Source organism: Sarcophilus harrisii, chromosome 3, assembly GCF_902635505.1.
Source record: "Sarcophilus harrisii chromosome 3, mSarHar1.11, whole genome shotgun sequence".
NCBI classification, from domain to species: Eukaryota; Metazoa; Chordata; class Mammalia; order Dasyuromorphia; family Dasyuridae; genus Sarcophilus; species Sarcophilus harrisii.
In genome coordinates, this window is record NC_045428.1 from 134,110,427 (window position 1) to 134,119,587 (window position 9,161).

The following is a 9,161-nucleotide window of genomic DNA, read 5'->3' on the forward strand; positions in this document are numbered from 1 at the left end:
ATACCAATAAAACATTGTTGGAAAAAGTTGAATATAATTTATTTTCTTCAGTAACATGTTTACTTATTGATCTTAGTGTGGAATCTCATTTCCAAGGTAACCATAGTCAAATAACACATTTTGACTGCACACTGTCTTTCTTAGCACAATTTGTCTCCTTTCCTTCCATTTTGGCACTTTCTTTTCAGAAGCAGAACAGATAGCAGAGCTTGCAGGAGCAGGTAAGAGAGGGGATTAAGCACAGAGAACTGAAAAAAATTATTTTATTTCTCTTTATCTCTTTCCTTGGAATAACCTTTCTGTAGAAATAATCATCTTCATAACATGATGAAGAATAATTAGAACTTTATGGAAGAGTGGAAATGGTAATTATAATACTATTAATTCTCATAACATTTGCAGAAATAATCTTTATAAATATGATTACTGTAATCATAGTAGTTCTCTACATAATTTTTATATTACATGTAATAATATTTTCGTGTGCAGCAACTTTTATGATCTTCATAGCTACCTTATAAGATTTTTTCACATAGATGTTTGTATCTCATTTTACAGATGAAGCAACTGAGTCTTGAAGAGGTTAAATGACTTGACTTTGGAAATAAAGTTAAAGGTTAAAAAGAGAAATGTTAAGTCTTGTAGTAACATAAATGATGACCTTAAGCTAATTAAATGAGGTAATATGTTTAACTATCTTATGCCCAAAAGCAGAGTAGAGTCAAATTGATGAGCAATAGAAAAATAATTCATTAATAACTGGATTTCTAATGATTTATCCAAAACAAAATGGAAATATGTCAACATTAGTCCTTGGAATATGGAATCAAGCTATTTTATTTTACCCTTAATTCTTCAATTTCTTAGTGCTTTCAAGAAGCACAATAACATTTTGAAGAGTTGAAACTGACTTATGAGCATTTGGGAATACTAAGCTTGTCTACATCTCTCAAAAATTTATCAGTATTTCAGGATCTGCTGGGGCTATCATTCAACACAGCAGGTCAATAAAAGGAGAACACAAAGCCATGTGATTTGTGTGGGAAACTTGGTTTGCCAATTGCATATTAACTATGGGTTTACTTATTTTCTTTTTTTTTAATGTTAACATACACACATATGTATATTTGTATTTATGTATTTAAAACAAATGCAAAATTTTAAAAAAAGAAAATAAAATAGAAGGAAAAAAATCATGTGTTCAGCAGAACATCAAGGAGGATTTAAAATATATAACAATAAACTTCCATTCCAAGAATATATATATAATAAATGAAGACAGTGTACTCATAACTGTCCATTTATTCTTTCTTTCCTTGTAGTTTTTCCTTTTGTTCTCTAGTATGCACTTTTTACTTTATTCTTTTTTTTAACATTTTTCTCCTCCTCACCTCCCCTATGCAGGCTACAATTAAATATGGCTCTGTGTGTGTGTATGCACACATGCAGAAATATATGTGTGTGCAAGTATGTATTATATATACACATATGTTTATATGTTTTTCTGCATATGTATGTGTATACATATGCATATGCACATATAATATTATTTCTCTCCTGATTGAATCTTGTTTAACTTTTACTTTGTGAGAAATCAATATTTAGAGCTCTTACTTTAAAAAAAAATAAATTCTGCTCTTGATCGTTATGATGTTTGCATATATCTTATTTCCTGACTCTGCTAACTCTTCTACTTTACTTCTACTTGTTGATTTGCCTTGCTATTAATGTCCCTGCAATTTCATCATGGATCATTTCCTTATTTTCTCCCTCTACCTTTCTCTCTCTGTCTTTCTGTCTCTCTCTAAACACATACAGACAAACATACACATACACATATATGTTCACAGGTGTATATATGTTTGTATGTATTCCCTCTTTAACCCATTCCCAATCTGAGTAGCTTTTCAGAAATACTAATCCTCCTGAATACCATCTAATTACTTTATGTTTGTTCTTGCTTTTGTATCCCATCATAACATATAATTGCTATTTTTGTCTTTTCCTAGAGAGTTTTGCTGTTTAGAATCACATCATACTTAACCCAACCCCAGCCTTTCTTCTGGACTACCCAATTACAAATGTCAATCTAAGGTTATGGTTTAAGTTTTCATGTAAAAAAAAAAAAACATAAGCAATTTTTCCTTATTGAATCCCTTGAATTTTTTGTTATTGTTGTTGTTGGATCTTATACACCAAATTGTATATTGAGTTCAGACCATAATCCTGAAAATCTGAGAGCTCATTAAATGTTCTTTTCCCCATTCAGAACTGTACTTAATTTTTTTGGACATAATATTTTTGCTTGCAACCCTAGCTGTTTTGACTACTGATATATAGTTTTCCAGGACCTGCAGTTTTTAATTGTAGCCCCTGATAAATTCAGTGCAATTCTTATTGTAGCTTCAGTATATTTGAATTTTGTGGTTGTTGCTGCTGCTTGTAAAATTTTCTCTTTGATCTACTGTTTTTGAAAGTTAGCAATGATATTTCTATATGTTTTCCTTATAGGATATCTTTGAGCTGGTGACTGGAGTGTTTGTTATTGCTGTTGTTGCTATTGTTGTTGTTTTATTTGTATTTTCCCTTCTTGTGCTATCACTTCAGGAAAATTTTCTTTAATTATTTCTGGTATTATTATATCAAAGTTCCTTTCTTTCGTCATAGTTCTCAGGTAGTCCAAATATTCTTGTTTTTCTCTTCTTGGTCTGTTCTCCAGATCTGTTGTTTTTCTTGTTTCACATTTTCTTCTATTTTTTTTTCATTCTTTGTATTTTCTTTTATTATTTTTTGATTTCCTATAACTTACTTGGCCTCCCCTTGCCAAACTTTAAGACTCTAGATCTCCTTTTCTGGAGGAAAGTTGGTAAACCTTTTTCATAATCTTCTTGATTTTCTTGGGATTGTTCTTATCTATTTTTTTTTAATTTTTCTCATTCTCTCTCATTTGATTTTATTCCATAAATCTTTTGAGGCAGTTAGTCATTTAACATTACTCTTTGGGGTAACGGAGGCTTTTTTCTACTTTAGTATCTTCTTCTGAAAATGAACCCCTGTCTTCTCTATTCCCATAATAACTTTCTATATTTAGATTCTTTCTCCTTTACCTGCTCACATTTTTCAAAGAATGAGAACTTAGCAATGTAAGCACCTCTAGTCCTGGGATTTGTTTTAGGGTGGCAGGGATAGTGCCTCTAGCTCACTTCAGTTCCCCCCTCTTACCTAGAATGGAAAACCATAAACTATACAGAACTCTAAGTGCCCACAGCTAGCAGCTACCCTGCCCCACTGCATCTGCACTTATTAGATATATAAATTTCTTCTCCCCCAGGGCTACATCTCTGCAGTACAGATGATCCTGGCATTCCTTGTCAACATAAGTTCCCTCACTCTTTTTGTAATCAGATTTGGTTTCCTCCAAATTGTGATTGATGTGAAAGTTCCAATGGTTGTGCTGACTTATTTCTGAACACACCTATCCCCAGAACTTTCTGATTGCTATTGCAGTGGGTACTCATTTTCTATTCAGATAGTCCATGGAGAAGATGAAGTTAGAGTCCATATTTCTACAGCAATTTCCATTTTTTAAATAAAATTTTGTAAAGTGAGTCATTATTACAAAAGCAGTTTAAAATTTTGATATCATGTGACACATTAATTTTTGGCAACTTTATTTTGAATACATTCTAATTAAATTAATCTAAATATAGTCCCAACTCTACTCTTTAAAAATTCATGTTGAAAAGATCTTTTGTTTTTAACTTTACTTTCTCAAAATACATTATTTAACTCATTCTCTCCATTTTACCAAAAGAAAAATGAAAATGCACAAAAAAGCTGTTTGGCAAATATATCTCATCTATCAATTAGGTCATTCAGTATATGCAATGTTTAATATCTAATTTCCTCATTTCTGCTAAGAGGGACAGGTCGGTGGTGTAGTGCAGAGGGTAACAGCTCTGAAGTCAGGAGGACCTAGGTTCATTTCTGCTAAGAATAGAGAAGGGCTTTTTTCACCTTTTGGAGGTACCAATATTAGTCACTACAATTACACAGAGTTCCTTTTTTTTTTTTTTTTTTTTACTACTGTATTGTTATTCTTTCCATATACATTATTTCAGTTATATATATATATATATATATATATATATATATATGTATTCTTTTCTTTTTCTATAGATTGTAGTCTATAATATTTCAAACATCTAATGAAACTTCTTTTCAGATCTGTCATATCCTATAGGTAACCTTAGGTAAAGTAATAAATTGATGCTTCTATTCTTTACACATTTCTCAACTTTTACTATGGGATACATGCCCACCAAAATAAATTCATTTCTTTGTTGCTTATATAAAGTGACAATATTTTCCATAATAGAAAGACTCTACTTGGAAGCAGGTGATTTAGATACAAACCCTGATTAATTTCTCTCTTATTAGCTGTATAAATTAGAATCTGTTTCTTTATTCGGATAATGAATCTTAACCTAAATATTCCCTAGGTATGTTGTAACAAATTGCTTTATTTATCTTAAAGTTCCATAGAAATAAAAACTGTTAATATTATTACCATTGCTACTACATATTTTAACATTAAAATACATTACTATCCATACCTTTCTGAAATTATTTTGCTGTAACTTAACAGAGAAGAGAAATTTAAGGAAATAATATTCTGAAGCATCATTATTGCTTGTGACTGGAAGGAAGAGGTAAGTTTCATATGGTACAATGCTTACCATTGTAGCATGCAATATGACAAAAAAGTCCCAAATGAAAAAAATGGGAAGAAAGGATGATGAAGAAAAAGTTTACCTACTCTACAGTTTTTCTAACACTGCCTTGTTCATGACCATTGAAGGGAAGACAAATGAAAATTAATGGACTTTAAAAAAGGTTGTGAATTTGTGATCCAGTCCATTGGGATGCACTCACTGAAAAAGACACAAATGAATGAGTTAAATGTAGCTCTCCTACAAGTGAGATGGAAGAGGAAGGAAAATTGGCCAAAAAAAAAAAAAAACATGTTTTAGAAATATAGATTAAAAACTAATTTAAAATGCTTCACAAATATAAACAGATCTAATTTCAAAAATAAAAATCTTACATAGATATAAATACATAGATTATAATTAACAGTGTCTAATTCTTTACTAGTCTTCTTGCTGGTATTTCTTTTTAGTTTCTTTATCACACACAGAATCTATTTTTCCTAGAGGCTAAGTCACTCTATAGTACAGTAAAACTTCAATTAACTATAAGGCATGGAGAATGGATTTTTCTAGTTAATTGTACTTTTTGTTACCTATGCTTGTTGTTACAAATCTTTATAAAATATTATAGATGTTTTTCTCCCTTCGAGAGAGATTAAAATTAACATAATTTAAATCTTTCTTTTATGACTGGGAACAAAGAATCTTTTTTTTAACAGGAATCATCACTATTATTCAAATAAACATAATTAAGGTTGAACATGTAGTAATCCAGGATAGGGAGGTACATTTTAATAAAACTGATAAATTGTTACTACAATTCAATATATCTTCAACCTGGCATTCAATGCCCATAGCACTCTGTGATCCACCTACCTTTGCACTTAAAATATATATAAAACTTCCCTTCATTCATTCTTTATTCTAAACTGCTAGCTTTACCTTCTTTAAGACACTTATGTTTATGTATGTGTGGGTCATGCACATTATGCTATAGATATTATTCTATAAATGATGAGGAAACACATAAAATCTATATTTCTTATCCTCCAGGATCTTTTATTCTAAAAGAAGAAGGCAATATATATGGAAGAGAAGTAACTACTGAAGATTGTCAAAATGAACCTCTTGATTTGATTACTATTCTCAGAGCTATGTTTAAAAAAGATGGAAAAGATAGCATGGAAATTTCTGAGAAGAAGCTGGAGGGATTTTGAACAGTTTGTATAAAGTGAATGCTCACTAGGCAGAGCCCAAAGTTCCAGGGATTGAATTTTATAAATTAAAAAGGAAAAGAAGAAGGTGATGATAAGGTATTTGAAATACATAGAGATAGCATGGCTAGAAAAGGTAAAGTGAAACCTTGGAAGAAGTCCTCAAAAATCATCTAACAAGATTTTACTTCTCTTTCTGAGGGAACTTTCTCAAGGAAGGATTTGATCCAAAGTCTCTTAGATATTTTTCCAAAATTCTTTCAACTGATACCATACATTCAATTGATACCTTCTTCTCAGTTATTTATGCAATTTGTCCAGCATCTGTTTATGCTAAAGATACAGATAAATTGCCTTGAACCTCTAACTACCTTATCAAAATTCTTACAGTCTCACTAATATATTCCATCTTTTTGGAATATAATTTTAATGAAGAAATATGCTAGTACAAAAATATTCCTTTTGAGATAGTATATTTGGTTATTGTCAAGAATCAACAATTTACTGTGATTTATTTTATGTGAATGACTTCCTACATGCCTTTTAATATAGAGTCAGGCTTTGATGTAAAGAAAGATAAAAATGATTCTTGTACTGCAAGAATTTTTGAGAGGGTAGAGAATAAGTACACAATACTGAGTACTGACTAAGAAATAATGAATAAATGAATGAATGAGTGTTACTCAATTTTAAGTGTTTGGTATTTAGACAGCACCAGAATAAAAACTGGATATACAATTAGAAAAACAAGGGAAGTCCTACTCTCATGAAGGTCAGTTATAAATAGGAGGAAATTATGGAGATAAATAGGTGTAACTATAGATAGAATGCCAGGCCTGTTGTCAGAAAACTTATCTTTCTTAGTTCTCTCAGACAATTTTAAGCCCTATGATCATTGGCAAGTCATTTAACCCTATTTACCTCCACTTCCCCCCTCTGTAAAATGAGCTGGAGAAGGATATGACAAACCATTTCAATGTTTTTGCAAGAAAACCCCGCATGGGGTAATAGAGAATCAAACATGACTGCAACAACTGAATGACAATAATATACAATAGGTTTTAGCTACAAATCAGACTGATTTAACTATCTATAATTGTTCATATACAGGGACAAAATGGATGGTCAAGTATATTCTTTAATGATTCTTCCATTGATCAAAATCATATCCACTTATGTTATTGAACTGTTTAACACTGTCAAAGATTTTAGTAATAAAAATGTTCTTTTCTGGTTCTTTAAAAGCTATTGCTACCATCTTACTAGTAGAGGACTCTAAGAATTCAAAAGAAAGCTTGAGGGAAAAAAAACTTATTTTACTAGATCTGAGTACATATACTATGCTAGACATTCAAAAAATATCTTAATTGGTATTCATAACAGCCTGTCAAATAGATGCTATTATTCCCATTTTTAGAAGAAATTGAAGCATGTAGAAGTTAAATGACTTTTCCAGAGTCACATAGTTAGAAAAGATATGAAATTGAATTTGAACTTAAATTTTCCTTACTCCTAACTAGAAGTCAATTCATTATGCCTTCTAGCTACTGAAATTTTTTATTTCTATACAAAGAGGTAGAGTGACATTCTGAAAGAATTGAGAGATTAAAGGGGAAGAAAAACAACTAAACAACTTCAAAATTCTGTCTCAGCTTGCTTCTTGTAGGAATAATATCTTAAAGGAAATTAGATTTGACAATAAAATCCTATATATCTCGCTCAGTTTATGCTATAGTAAAACAGAATCTTGTTTGGTAGTAGACTATTTCATTAGGTAGAAACCTTAGAAAGGACCTCAAATGAATCAATTGAGGGTTAGAGGAGATGAAAGTTTTGTTTAAGTGATACAAGATTAAAAATAATGACAATTGCTTAACCCAAGTAGTTGAGGAACTCAGCCCTTTATTTTCTTTACTACAGGGTCTCACACAACTCTGAAGCCACATAGTCTCGACCAAGTACAGGTAGGGAAATCCTGATTAACAAAAAATAGGTCAAACGTCTTTTCTCATGTTCTTTGATTGTTACATTTTCAGGTCCAGGATACTGGGGGGAAATTATTCATAGCTTACAATTTGAATCATTAATACGATATCTCCAAGAGTAAAGGAGATTCTAGTAGGGTAGAATGTTACAGATCATAAAGTATGATATGGAATGAGGTTTGGAAAAGCTTTTTTCTTCCTCATAAAATGCATTCTGAGTGATTGCTTGGCAGCACATATGCTAAAACTGTAATGATACAGAGAAGATTAGCATGGTAGCATGGCCCCTGCTTTTTTTTCTATTTAATAGCCTTTTATTTACAGGTTATATGCATGGGTAATTTTACAGCATTAACAATTGCCAAACCTCTTGTTCCAATTTTTCACCTCTTACACCCCACCCCCTCCCCCAGGTGGCAGGATGACCAGTAGATGTTAAATATATATAATATAAATTAGATACACAATAAGTATACATGACCAAACTGTTATTTTACTGTACAAAAAGAATCAGACTCTGAAATATTGTACAATTAGCTGTGAAGGAAATCAAAAATGCAGGTGGGCAAAAATATAGGGATTGGGAATTCAATGTAATGGTTTTTAGTCATCTCCCAGAGTTCTTTCTCTGGGTGTAGCTGGTTCAGTTCATTACTCCTCCATTGGAAATGATTTGGTTGATCTCATTGCTGAGGATGGCCAGGTCCATCAGAACTGGTCATCATATAGTATTGTTGTTGAAGTATATAATGATCTCCTGGTCCTGCTCGTTTCACTCAGTATTAGTTCGTGTAAGTCTCTCCAGGCCTTTCTGAAATCATCCTGTTGGTCGTTTCTTACAGAACAATAATATTCCATAATATTCATATACCACAATTTATTCAGCCATTCTCCAACTGATGGGCATCCACTCAATTTCCAGTTTCTAGCCACTACAAAGAGGGCTAGCATGGCCCCTGCTTAAGGATGACATGCAAATCTGTGAAGTATTCCCTATTAAAAAAAAAAAAAAAAAAAAAAACATGCTGAAAGTCACAAAAACAGAATGTATTAACAATCTTAATTAGTAAATTATAAATGTTAATTACAAATATAATCTTATGTAAAATTGAGCCATTAATATCAGAACATAAAGTAATTTGTGGGAATTACAGAATAAGTATTTCATATTTCACATCAGTTCTGAAATGTCTAAATAGTTCCTATTCCATGATTTCAACCAATCTAGTCAAGGTTGTCAAAATGTTTTG

The 9,161-nt window shown here is 31.3% G+C and overlaps 2 non-coding genes across 2 annotated transcripts; both read left to right on the plus strand.

Moving 5' to 3' along the window:
• The first annotated feature begins 8,129 nt into the window (after nt 1-8,129).
• On the plus strand, nt 8,130-8,231 carry LOC111720177. Its single transcript, XR_002769983.2, has one exon. It is a non-coding gene; the product is annotated as a U6 spliceosomal RNA (small nuclear RNA).
• Nucleotides 8,232-8,810: 579 nt separating this feature from the next.
• LOC111720178 lies at nt 8,811-8,912 on the plus strand. The gene has a single exon (XR_002769984.1). It is a non-coding gene; the product is annotated as a U6 spliceosomal RNA (small nuclear RNA).
• The last annotated feature ends 249 nt before the right edge of the window (nt 8,913-9,161 follow it).